General features: G+C 40.6%; 1 non-coding gene across 1 annotated transcript; it reads right to left on the reverse strand.

The window, feature by feature from the left end:
• Positions 1 to 13,611: 13,611 nt before the first annotated feature.
• On the reverse strand, positions 13,612 to 13,666 carry LOC118966750. The gene has a single exon (XR_005053627.1). It is a non-coding gene; the product is annotated as a U7 small nuclear RNA (small nuclear RNA).
• Between the last annotated feature and the right edge of the window lie 739 nt (positions 13,667 to 14,405).

Genomic DNA, 14,405 nt, shown 5'->3' on the forward strand with positions numbered 1-14,405 from the left:
AAGGTGTGTGTGTGTGTTTGCATTGGATAGAGGAAGTCCTGTCCTGTCGTCTGGGCTCCTCTTTCTCTCCCAAACTCAGCGTGAAGTGTTGGTCAGCTTGTTCTACACAGGTTACCACTCCCTTCCATTTGAACCCATTCTCTTCTCTCTTCTGCCATCCCCATGGAGTGAGTGGGGCAGACCAACATGGAGAGTTTTCAGGGAGGTTGGGTCCTTCTGTATGCATCTCTTAGTTTCCATGGCAACTTTTAGTTTTTCTTTCCCTTGAATAAAAATGTGATTGTTTGATCAAGTGCACATTCTCCATTTTAGAATGTTATAACTTTGAATATCTGGATGTGCATCTCAACAACAAGCAACATTAAAATAAAAATAAACAGTGTGGGATGTAGAGATGGTTAACAGATAGTTAAGCACTGAGGTAACTATTTTTTTAACAGATAGTTAAGCACTGAGGTAAAAAAAATTTTACATCCCCATTCTAAGTAAGAATAAAGCACCTTTCTCAATACTCAGTAAACATATAGCTTCATCTCAATAGAAGCTGGTTTGTTCTCTGAGTTGTGTTTCCCTCCCAGCCTCCCTCACTCCCTTGTTTACTGGGATGCTGGCGTGCTTCACGCTCTGTACACATGCAGTTTCTATTTTCCTGTCGTGGAACTGCAGTCTGAGCTCCACCTCTCAGAGAATTTGTGTGTGTTTTATTTCTGTTATTGTATGCCTGTGTGTGTGTGTGTGTGTGTGTGTGTGTGTGTGTGTGTGTGTGTGTGTGTGTGTGTGTGTGTGTGTGCGCGCGCGTGTGTGTGTGTGTGTGTGTGGAGAAGCCCCCTCTCAATGGCCGGGAACGGCGTCCCTTTCCTCCAGCCCAGAGGATAAGTCTACTGTTATGCTAATGTCCATGTCCTGAGACTAATAGGGCCTTTTAAAGTAGAGCATTTTCACTCCCTGCACAGCGTCCCACTAAGGGGCTTAGGGGGAATTCTGACCCAAGTTACGTGTGCATAAATGAACCTTTATTCCCTTTTTATGCACTTTTCTCTCTACGCATGTTCTGGCCTTGTACGTAAGTATGAGGAAACACATGTGACAGCTAGCTATTCGTTTAGGTTGCATTTCATAGAAATGGAGGTGTGTCTACAGATAACCATATTCTGACCATGACTTAATTCCCTCATAATTACACCACCTTTACTCGTGAGGAAACCATGATAAGATCGAGCAACCTTTCGGTTCCAAGTGGAAAAACATCAACTAGATTTTTTCACAATAGAACTAACACCAAGCTCCAAGCACTGCAATGTATAAATTGATGAGAGCTATTGATATGACCTAGGTAAATGAGTAATCCGTTTAGATAAGGGGATTAGATATTTTTGACCTGATGATAGCTGGAGACAAATGTGAAACCATTCGTATTTCAGCAAACTGAAAAGCGTGTCAACATGACAGGTGTTTCAGACTCTTTTCCACAGTGAAGTATAAATATCTGTGTCATTATTGCACATTTTTATTGTAGGCCTATGGCATTATAATTTGCGGGGGTGAAATTGGAGACCCAAGCCGAGACTGTAGCCTATGGAAACCCATGAAAGTAGTGCCGAACCTACCGATTTAATGCTATCTAGAATGTTTTAATTATATGCCCGGACTTTCCAGTTTTAGCCACCTTCAGTGAAACCCACATACTGTACTTAATAACTGTCACTTTACACGACAACTGGACCGTTGTCATCACAGTTCCGAGATTAGCAAGGATTAGGGTAGATTGATAGGACTATTGTTCAACCTCTATTGTACACTTTTCTAACCTTCCAATATTTAATGTATTGAAAAATGCAATATGACAACTTTCAGGAGGAATCAAACCACTGTATTTTGTATTCACCAATATACAGTAGTTACCCAGAAAGACTCACAGCTGTAATAACTGCCAAAGGTTCTTCTACAAAGCATACCCATAACATGGTGCAGCCACCAATATGCTTGAAAATATGGAGAGTGGTACTCAGTAATGTGTTTTATTGGGTTTGCCCCAAACATAGCACATTGTATTCAGGACAAAAATAAATAATAGCTTTGCCACATTCTGTGCAGTATTATCTTTAGTGCCTTGTTGGAAACAGGATGCAGGTTTTGGGATATTTGTATTCTGTACAGCCTTCCTTCTTTTCACTCTGTCATTTATGTTAGTATTGTGGAGTAACTACAATGTTGTTGATCCATCCTCAGTTTTCTCATATAACAGCCATTAATTAAACTGTAACTGTCAAAGTCACCATTGACCTCGTGTTGAAATTCCTGAGCGGTTTCCTTTGTGTCCACCAACTGAGTTAGGAAGGACACATGCATCTTTTTAGTGACTAGGTGTATTGATGCACCATCCAAAGTGTAGTTAAAGACTTCACCATGCTCAAAGGGGTATTCAATGTCTGCTTTTTAAAATGTTTTACCCATCACCTATGGGTGGCCTTCTTTGCGAGGCATTGGATAAGCTCCCTGGTCTTTGTGATTGAATCTGTGTTTGAAATTCACTGCTCGACTGAGGGACCTTACAGATAATTGTATGTGCGGGGTACAGAGATGAGTCAGTCCTAAAATAAATCATGTTAAACACCATTATTGCACACAGAGTGAGCCCATGCAACTTATTACTTGACTTGTTCAGTACGTTTTTACTCCTGAACTTATTTAGGCTTGCAATAACAAAGGTGTTGCAAGCCTACTTATTGACTCAAGACTCAAGCTTTAACATTTTTCTTAAATTGTAAGAATTTCGAAAAACATAATTCCCCTTTAACATTATGGGGTATTGTGTTTAGGCCAGTGACAAAAAAATGTCAATTTAATCCATTTCAAATTCAGGCTGTAACACAACAAGATGTGGAAAAAGTCAAGGGGTGTGAATACTTTCTGAAGGCACTGTACGCATAGGGGAATAGATGTTGAATTGATGTCTGTGCCCAGTGGGAACTTTGTGCGCTTGATCAGGAGTTGTTTGTTTTATGTCAGTATTCTGGCATTTACCTTTGAAAGTGATTGATTCTTTGTCTTTCTTAGTACGGCATACCCTAAGATTGTGTTTAGTGAACGTGTACAATATATATATATATTTTTTTACATTGTACAGTAAACAAGGAGACAAGACGTTGCTCCAAGCTTTTTGGCAGGAGACAGGCTAACGTAGACCAACTGCTCTCTCTGACAGTGACAAGCTGGAGATGTGTACACACACACACGCACGTACGCACGCACGCACGCACTCACGCCAGCACGCACGCACGCAAACACACACACACACACACACACACACACACACACACACACACACACACACACACACACACACACACACACACACACACACACTCTGAAGCCGTAAAAGGCAGTGCCAATGTTTTTATTTACGTTAAGCATAGAGGAGTAGCCAGATAGCTTCATGTTGTGCAACCTGTTACCTGTAACAACCGTTACAGAGAGCACTCTTATTCCATAACTCACGTTGGCCTTGACCTGTCATGACTAGATACTGTCCCAGCAAACATCCTGAAAACCTCATGGTAATGTTTCAACACACAGTCACCTCTATTCTATATTTACTGCCAACCTGATCCCCAATCAATTGTAATCAGAGTACTCTATAGGATATAAAGATGTATAACATTTATTTGACATATGTAAACTGTATCAATACTGAATACATTTTTATTTTACATTAAGGAATGTATTCAGAAACCTGTAGGGTGTGGTTTATAATGAAGCCCCTTTGGCAATAGATGATGCAGTTCAATTATAAATGACTTAGATTGATTGAAATCATAAAATTATATTTACTAAAGGACAGGTCATCAGGTGAACTTTATTTCACCTACACACCTACTCATGCAAATATTCAGACATGCTTACACGCATATGCTCCAACAGCGCACACACACACACACACACACACACACACACACACACACACACACACACACACACACACACACACACACACACACACACACACACACACACACACACACACACACACACACACACACACACACACTCTGAATCAGTTGGCAGTTAATGGCTTTTTCCCACAGGAGGTTGGAGTGGGATGTGGCAAGCGGGTCTGTTCATGTCTCTGTATGTGGCCAGGTTAGGGTGACTTGGATATGGGTGGGGTGAGAGAACAAGTGTACATGTATGAGTGTATATAACTTAGGGGAATAATTATCTTGGGGTTGGCATTCGTTGTACTGATGGTGCGTGTGTGTCTGTGTAGTGCTGTGACTTGGCCCAGGGCAGTGGTGGATGAGTATACATCCCAAATCTGGCACGGTGATGCACATGATTTCTCCTAGCCTCAGGACAGACTCCACAACACATCACAGACAGGATTAGCTTTAGAAAGTCCTGGTAAAGACATGGACATGTTCTCATAGGGAAGTCATCGTCATCTTTTTGTGTGCTAAATACTGTACATTTGCAGCCTTCAGAAAGTATTCACACCCCTTGACTTATTCCACATTTTGATGTGTTACAGCCTGAATTTCAAATGGATTCAATTGAGATTTTTTGGTCACTAGCCTACACACAATACCCCATAATGTAGAGTTGTGTTTTTCACCTATTCGTAGCTGGGTGGAACATTTAAAAAAGCAGACATTGAATATCCCTTTCAGCATGGTGAAATTATTCAGTACAGTTATTCAGTTTGGATTGTGTATTAATACAGCCAGTCAATGCAAAGATATAGGCGTCCTTCCTAACTCAGTTGCCAGAGAAGAAGGAAACCACACATAGATTTCACCAGGAGGCCACGGGTGACTTTAACAGAGTTTAATGGTTGTGATAGATGCAAACTGAGTAGTTACTCCACAATACTAACCTAATAGACAGAGTGAAAAGAAGGAAGTCTGTACAGAATAAAAAATATTCCAAGACATGCATCCTGTTTGCAATAAGGCACTAAAGTAATACTACAAAAAATGTGGCAATGAACTTTGTGTCCTGAATTCAAAGTGTAATGATCACCGAGCTCTCACAGTCTCACTTCGGAATTAGACATTCATCTATGTTTCTCAAACGTGAAATTTTGAAGTCGTTGCGAATGTCAAATATCAAAGTGTTTAAGGTTAAGTTTAGGCATTAACTCAGAAATCTTAAGGTTAGGCATTAACTCCAAATGGTTACGGTAAGGGTTAAGGTTTACGATAGGCTTAAAACAAAAATCTCAAAAATAACTTTCTATTGCTGGATTTGAACTAACAAACTTTGGAATCAGAGGCAGATGCTACTTGAAGGTAACAGTGATCACTGTTGCCCATAGTGGACGGTTTCCACGTCATCTCCCGATGTCCCCAGACATGGATGGACGTCGAATACTGACTTATATCAGGGGTGACATGGTTGCTATCGATAGATACAGACGGTCCGTCCATCCGTCTGGCCGTCCATCCATTCGTCTATCCATCCGTCTATCTATATTTTCTATCAGTCCATCTGTGGAAGACACCTCCAAGGGGAGAGACTCCCCTTCACTCTCTGACGGAGGAATGCATGCCCTCCATTCCTAAAACAGAAGGGAGCAGGGTGATGCATTCTGACAACTCTGTCAAGCACAAGAGAGACCTGCTAGCTATCCCCACTACTTCTGGGTACACGCACATACACACAGTCTACTAAAACTCTTTAGTCTCTTTCTGTCTCTTCTGTCTCTTTTTCTCCAAAACCCAACTCTCATTCTTTCACTTTCTATTTCCTTAATATCTCCTTTCTCTGCCTCCCTCTCTCTCCCTTCCTCCCCATCTTTTGCCCCTTCTCTCTCACACGTTCTCCGTCTTTCTCCCATCTCTCTCTCTCCCCACCCGTACCAACCAGGCCATGGTAGTTTGGTAACAATATGAGTTCTTGGAGGCTGTAACTTTCTTAATGTGAGGTGTGTGTGAGCTCCTCCTTTTCTTATGTGACTGCTCATTGCTGCATGAACTCTGCCAGAGAGGAATCCCAGAGAAGCGCACACACGCATACACACCCACAAACACACGCGCACGCACCAATGCACACACGCATGCATGCACGCACGCACGCACGCACGCACGCACGCACGCACACACACACACACACACACACACACACACACACACACACACACACACACACACACACACACACACGCACACACCCACACACACATAAACACACACACACACACCAATGTATGCATGCTCACACACACTTACGGACTCACACACCCAAGCATGTACACACAAACACAGACATGCACACACATGTACACTCATAGCTGCCAGCAGGTATTAATAATACATACTCTTATGGAAATCACTTATGATTTACCGTTTTTTCTCGCTTTGGCACTACTTGGTATGGAGAATTTTCAAAACTCTCTCTACAAAACTCCCAACTGGTAACACTTGTAATGCAGCCAGTCTTACATGCTGACCAGACCGGACACGTCGCGTGCGCGAATGTCGCAAAATAAATTTAGAAATCCATGTTATTCAATTATTGCACCCACACTGCTCGCGCCGCCAACGAGCGTCTGCATTGCCAAGGGCTAAAATAGAACTCCTTTCTATTTCTGACGCAGATCGCGCTGAAAGTGCTGCCTCTCCCATCTCCTCATTGGTTTATAGAAGCAGGTACCCACTTGCCATCTCCTCATTGGTTATACCCACGTGGGTGACTGAAAGACGAACTGTTTTGCCGGTAGTCATGGTAATACTATGAAAGTTTAGATGCCAATCACCATATAAGTTCAACGATGAAAAAGCCTGGAAGGAGGAGAGATGACTAGAAACGATTCGGTTGGCCGTTTTATTTGTGGATTAATTGGCGGAGTAGAGGAGCTTGTGCATTTCAGGTAAAATAACAACTCAATGTTTATATCCCAGGACAAATTAGCTAGCATCAACAAGCTAGCTAAATAGGACAAATTAGCTAACTAGCTAAATATTTATTGCTTTTTGACCTGTCCCCAAATTAATGTAATTGGTTCAGAGTTTGTGCACGATGGCGCACGATGGTGCACGCGGTTTGGGTTCCGTGTTACATTCAAAACCTTTAATTGTGCATTGACTTTATTTGCAGACATCTTTCAACACACAACCATTGATCCTAAATATAAGTTTACTGTGAAATACACTGAGTACATTGGTTTAATAATTAAAACACAACATAATGATGTCTTTTCAGTGTAGTTATTTTAACAACCAGTTAATCCAATAGCAAACAATGCAATGTTTCAAAATTGTTCTTTGAATGTGAAATGGCTGCAGTATTGTAAATTACAGTACATTACTCTCTCTTGACATTAGGCAGTACATTTGCACCACCCATTAAAATTGACTGAACATCAAATTGACATAATTACTCTCCCATGTGTGATCAAAGGTGTGATCATCAAAGACATCTTTCACAAGCATTGATGCAAAAAATACATTTTTTTTTATCGCTTTGGTACTATTTTCAGAAGTATGTGGTAAAATGTCACAACTCTTAGTACAAAACTCAAAACAGATCATCAAAAAGGTCGTTTTTTTTCTAAACCTTAAGCAAATATTCAATTGACTAAGTACAACACATAAAATCACACAGTAACTTTTTCACCAAATCTAATGTGTTTAATCTAGAAATACATTTCAAATAAAGTAATTGCCTTTCACAATGCAATGCTCACAATACTTGTCACATGATTCTCTTCTCATTTGTTTAAAGATATTTGACCATCACTTACAGTAATCCAACTGCACTTAATGGTTCATTACTTAACCGTTTGGTAAACCTATAGATTGTAAACTGGTTTGTCTACTATATATGGATTTTGAGAACTATAGTAATAAAATGTGCATTTGTAAAGTATAAACCTCTAAATTACATGTGTGATACATGATAACCATTCATAATGACTGCTCATTATTTCTAATTGATTTCACATAGTGGTAACCACAATTGGTCACCATATAAAAAGGGAGGGTGCAAGATGCTTGCAATTTTTTTCAACATGGAGCAGGATAGACAGCAAGAGAGAGGAAGAAATCAAAGAGCTCAAGAACAAAGGGCCCATCAGAGAGGTCAAAGAGGTGGGCATGGGCCCCATCAAAGAGGTCAAAGAGGTGGGCACAGGCCTCCGTCAAAGAAGAAAGAGGTGGGTATGGGCCCCGTCAAAGAGGTGGACATCAGAGAGAGGGAGGCAGACAGCAGGGAACTGTTGTGTCTAATGATCGTCGTTGACCATGTGGTAAACAGACGCCTTACCATGGCAGAAACTGCCAGATTAGTTCAACCCAATCTGAAAAGATCAACTGTCAATTCGATCATGAGAACATTTCGGCAAGAAAACTGGTAAGTCTGCAGGATATGCACTATGCTTTACCATTACATTTACAGTAAATGACTTATTGCGATGCATGCATATTTACAAAATATCTTACAATATTCTTACAGTGTGATCTATTGACAGTATACTCTATTCTACCCTCAGAATTGACAGAAGGACACATGGTGGTGGCCGTGTGCTGACCGACCAGCAGGACTGGATAGTGGTGGAAATGGTGAGGGCCAGGAATGACATACAGCTGCCCGAAATAAAGCAGGCCATTGAGGCGAACAATGACACCTTTGCCAGTGTGGCATCCATCAGCCTACCAACAATCGCCCGCCTTTTGAAGAGGCACCTGTTATCTATGAAACACGTGTGCCTTTTGAGAGAAACAACATGCCACTTCACAGTATGATATTGGATCAACACCGTAAAAATAATAATTCAAAATATATATATCTAGAGTGTGACGGTGCTTGATTTTGCTGTGAACCTTCACAAAAATGTCTTTGTTGATGAATCGGGCTTCAACCTGCCCAAAACCCGGTGCCGTGGGCTGAACATCATTGGCCAATGGGTAACTGTTCAAGTGCCTGGACAGCTATCTCTGAAGATGGTATGGTAGGACGTAGGCTATCTCTGAAGATGGTATGGTAGGACGTAGGCTATCTCTGAAGATGGTATGGTAGGACGTAGGCCATTACATGGATCCTACAATGCTGCATACCTCATTGTGTTTCTCAATGAAATTGAGCAGGCTTGTCAAGGTGAAGAGGTCACTTACAGCGTATTCGGAAAGTATTCAGGCCCCTTCACTTTTTTCACATTTTGTTACGTTACGGCCTAATAGCAAAATTGATTAAATAAATTAAAATCCCCATCAATCTACACACAATACCCCATAATGACGATGTGAAATTTTTCTTTTTGTAATTTTGCAAATGTATAAAAAAATTGAAAACAGTGGTTAGAACGTTGGACTAGTAATCGAAAGGTTGTAAGATCGAATCGCTGAGCTGACAAGGTAAAAATCTGTCATTCTGCCCTTGAACAATGCAGCTAACCCACTGTTCCTAGGCCGTCATTGAAAATAAGAATTTGTTCCTAATTGACTTGCCAAGTTAAAAAAAGGTTAAATACAATTTTTACATAAGTATTCAAACCCTTTGCTATGAGACTCTAAATTGAGCTCAGGTGCATCCTGTTTCCGTTGATCATCCTTGAGATGTTTCTACAACTTGAGTGATAAATTAAATTGATTGGATATGATTTGGAAAGGCACACACCTGTCTATATAAGGTTTCACAGTCGAGAGTGCATGTCAGAGCCCGGCCAAACTAAGCAATCGGGGAGAAGGGCCTTGGTCAGGGAGGTGACCAAGAACCCGATGGTCACTCTGACATAGCTCCAGAGTTCCTCTGTAAAGATGGGAGAACCAAACATCTCTGCAGCACTCTGCCAATCAGGCCTTTATGGTAGAGTGGCCAGACAGAAGCCACTCCTCAGGTAAAGGCAAATGACTACTGTAAAGCATGGTGGTGGCAGCAGCATCATGCTGTGGAGATGTTTTTCTGCAGCAGGGGCTGGGAGACTAGTCAGGATCGAGGGAAAGATGAACGGAGAAAAGTACAGAGAGACCTTTGATGAAAACCCGCTCCAGAGCGCTCAGGACCTCAGACTGTGGTGAAGGTTCACCTTCCAACAGGACAACGACCCTAAGCACACAGCCAAGACAATGCAGGAATGGCTTCGGGACAAGTCTCTGAATATCCTTGAGTAGCCCAGCCAGAGCCCAGACTTGAACACGATCAAACATTTCTGAAGAGACCTGAAAATAGCTGTGAGGCGATGCTCCCCATCCAACCTGACCGCGCTTGAGAGGATCTGCAGAGAATAATTGGAGAAACTCCCCAAATACACGTGTTCCAAGCTTGTAGCATCATACCCAAGAAGGCTCAAGGCTGTAATCGCTGCCAAAGGTGCTTCAACAAAGTGATTAAAGGGTCTGATTAAAGATTACTGATTAAAGGGTCTGAATACTTAAATGTAAATGTGATATTTCAGTTTTTTTATTTTATAAATGTGCAAAAAATTCTAAGCCTGTTTTTGCTTCGTCATTATGGGGTAAAGTGTGAACATTGATACGGGTAACACTGCAAAATGTGAAAAAAGTCAATTCTCTCCAAATGTATGCGTCAATGTGTCATTGTGTGGGACAATGTCACGTTCCACCTTGCAGAGGTGGTTCAGGCATGGTTTTGGGCCCATCCCCGATTCGTTACCCTTTACCTGCCCCCATACTCTCCTTTCCTCAAACCTATTGAGGATTTATTTTCAGCATGGAGGTGGAAGGTGTATGATCCCCATGAGCGTGCCACCCTCCTTTTGGCCATTGATGAGGCATGCGACGACATCAATGCACAACAACGTCAAGCTTGGACTCGCCATACCAAAAAAAAAAATCCCGCTGTGCATGAACAATGAGGACATTCACTGTGATGTGGCTGAGAATTTATGGACTAATGCTCAAGGCAGGCTTCATGCAAATGAATGAGTGCTAAACATTATGTTTTATTTTCATTCATTTCATTTGTTTCATTCAATTTCTTACATTTGATTACAGACAATACACCTATGTTGCAATTATATCTGAGAAGTATAAATATATATTTGTATTAATTAATAACACCTTTGACTACACATGGGATATTAATGAAATTCTAGATTTTTGGTCAATTTTGTTGGGTAATGTAGGTGTATTGCCTAATGTGAAAACGGTCATTTACAGTATTGTAGCATGTTACTTTCAGCACATCCAGGGGTGATTTGAAACACATAGCTGCGTTGTTTGCTATTGGATTAACTGGTTGTTAAAATGACTACATTGAAAATATATGATGTTGTGTTTTGGTGACTAAACCAATGTTCCCATTACATTTCACAGTAAACTTATATTTTGAATCAATGGTTGTGTGGTGAGAGATGTTTACAATCCAAATGAATGCACAATGACAGGTTTTGAATGAAAGACTAGCTGTGTAACAAGTGTGACCAGTTTGGAGTTTTGTACTAAGAGTTGTGAAAATGTTCCTCATACTTCATCTAATTACAGGTTTACTGTAATTAAATTAAACTAATTAAATTAACGAAATAAACAATGTTTAGCAGGCACTAGTTCGCATCGGTTTTGAACATTTAGGTTCTCATAGACATCGCAGTAGTTGTCCTCATTGTTTATGCAACTGGGTAAAAACCTGTTGTCTGCTACATAAATGGTATATATTACAGTACTACAGTACTATATTGGCCAATGCAGTTTTAGTAAAGCAGTGTGAACCCCACCCCAGCAATTTCCTTTTGGGTACATGTTTACTGTATTTGCATTTGTTACATACAGATAATTTAAAACGTATTGTGAAGTAAAGTCCTAATAGTTATAATCATAATAGTACATTTAAGCAATAAGGCCAGGGGTGGTATAGAATATGGCCAATATACCACGGCTAAGGGCTGTTCTCAACACGATGCCTGGACACAGCCCTTAGCCGTGGTATATTGGCCATATATCACAAACCACAGAGGAGTGCTATTATAAACTGGTTACCAACATAATTAGAGCAGAAAAACTAAACGTTTTGTAATACCCGTGGTATACTGTACGGTTTGCTATACCATGGCTTTCAGCCAATCAGAATTCAGGGCTCAAACCACCCAATTTATAATACAGTATATATCATACTTTATCTTTTTCTTCTTTACAGACATACAGTATGATGTTCTCAAAATCTGTACTAGACAAACCTGTTAAAAATCTCTAGGTTTATACCAAACGGTTTAGTGATTATCAACTGAAAGCAGTCAGATGAGGTAATAGCGAAATGCATTTTAACAAATGAGAAGAGAATAATCTCAAAAGTAACGTGAGCATTGCATTGTGAAAGGCAATGACTTTAGATGACCATGTATTGCAATGTGAAACATGCTTTTCTAGATGAAGCACTGATTAAGTTTGGTGAAAAAGTGGCTATATGATTTTGTTTTTCAACAACTACCTTTTTGATGATCTGTTTTGAGTTTTGTACTAAGAGTTGTGAAAATGTACCACATACTTGTAATAATTGTACCAAAGCGATTGAAAAACAATCTACTTATTTATTTTGAATGCATAGTTTACACTTTTTACCTGAAACTGTGAACTGATCCTATTTGGTCTGGACTTGTCTACTTGGGATTGATAGCACATCGTATTATCGGACAAACAAGGGCTGCTTTTAGTTTGCTATCAGTACTTGGAGAGGAACACTATGAGAAACTAAAACTAACTAACACTATGAGAAACTAAAACCAACTAACTAACACTATGAAGTTGGAAACAGGGATGCCAGAAATACAAACACAATGCAAGAATGAACTCTTCCAACTTTGTATTGTGTTCTATGCACAGTGCTGAGTGCTCTACACTCTAAAGTATGGGTTGTCTTGGTGAGATGCTAGTGTAAAGTGAATACAGTATGGGAGAAAGGAACATCCTCCAGCCTGCTCTTCTCTCCTCTGTGCCCAATAAAACACAACTACGCGTCAGTGATTTACAGATCCATTCTAGTGGCCTGTCTCATCAGCAGCATGACACTGGAGAAATACTAATATATCAAACTCTATATCACTGCTCTTTTCCTGTGTTTGATGATTGCATGATGAAAGGTCATTACTCTGAAGACGTTATGACTTAATTCCTCTCACTGTAAGGCAGAAGCCTGGTCACTGATCTGTATGTGTTTTATCCAACTGAGTATTATTGTCTCTCTCTTCTCCCTCCTCCCTCCTCTTCTCTCAGGATTAGTGCTGTCAGGAGAAGCTTCTGCCCTGTATTTATTACCCCGCCTGTGGGTGTGAGGAGGGAAGGAGGAGGGAAGGAGGGGAGCGTCCGTGACCCTCAGCCAGGCCCTGGTCCTGTTTGTCTTCGCTACATTCCTCCTGCTGCAGTGAGATGGTACTAACTCACTGCCTGTGTTCCCAGAGACAGACTACCTCACATAGAACAAATACAATAGTATGTTATGGTATAAATACTTACTTTACTGTAGTATTCTTTACTGTAGTATTTACTATATTATTTACTGTAGTACACTGCAGTATTTACAATTGTTAACTATGTATAACTTTAGTATATACTATAGTAGTTACCACAGTGTTTTTACAGACTGTGGAGACCATTATGTAGTATTTACCCTAGTGTTACTGACATTACTGTAGTATATTTGTTGTATTACCTTTGACATAGAAGGGGAGGCTTTCTCCTTCAGTAAACCTACTGGAGAAATATTTAAAGAGCAAATGCTTGCTAGCCTAACTTCCTTGCATGAACCAGCTAAGTTAGCTAGCTAGTTAAAGTGAGCCTACTAGGATGCATCTAGGCTACATATTGAACTTCAATTGTCTCAGGCCAGTGGCACAATATATGAATTCATGGTTAGTTCAGAATCGCCGTCATAATCATTGGCCTGTACAGAGAACGAATCTCCATCCATGGTTTAGGAAAGGGCGTATTTAGCAAGCTAGCTTGCTACTGCAGGACATCCACACAAGTAGACCAGAAACAAATATGTTTGTCTGACAATGATGATGTTTTGCTTAGGATGTGATTTCATTGGAATGAAGCCATATCCAAACTGGCCTCCCTTGGAGGGCGTTTTTCTGCGCCAGGACAACCCACAGTTGAGCTCAAGGGAGGCCAAATGCTTGCTGGCATCAATCACTCAAATGCTACAGCGGAAACATGTCACACTCTTTTGTTCCAGATAGCATCAGGTACATTGACTATACATACTGAGACAGAGGGGTGCTGTTTCCCTCGCTTGGATGATTTCACCACTGAGATCCAGCCACTTGCAAATTCATAGAAAATTATTAAAACAGAGAGACGAAAGATACATTATTTATATGTTTTTATTGGTCATATGTATGGGGAAGCCTGGCTTTCCTTGGGATCCATGAATACATGTCACTTATCAAAATAAAGGTATCTTTCTTCTCTTTCGTGTGATGTGGTTCTAGGTTTTGAGACGATGCGTTAAATGCC

The sequence above is a fragment of the Oncorhynchus mykiss genome, chromosome 1, assembly GCF_013265735.2.
Source record: "Oncorhynchus mykiss isolate Arlee chromosome 1, USDA_OmykA_1.1, whole genome shotgun sequence".
Classification (NCBI taxonomy): Eukaryota; Metazoa; Chordata; class Actinopteri; order Salmoniformes; family Salmonidae; genus Oncorhynchus; species Oncorhynchus mykiss.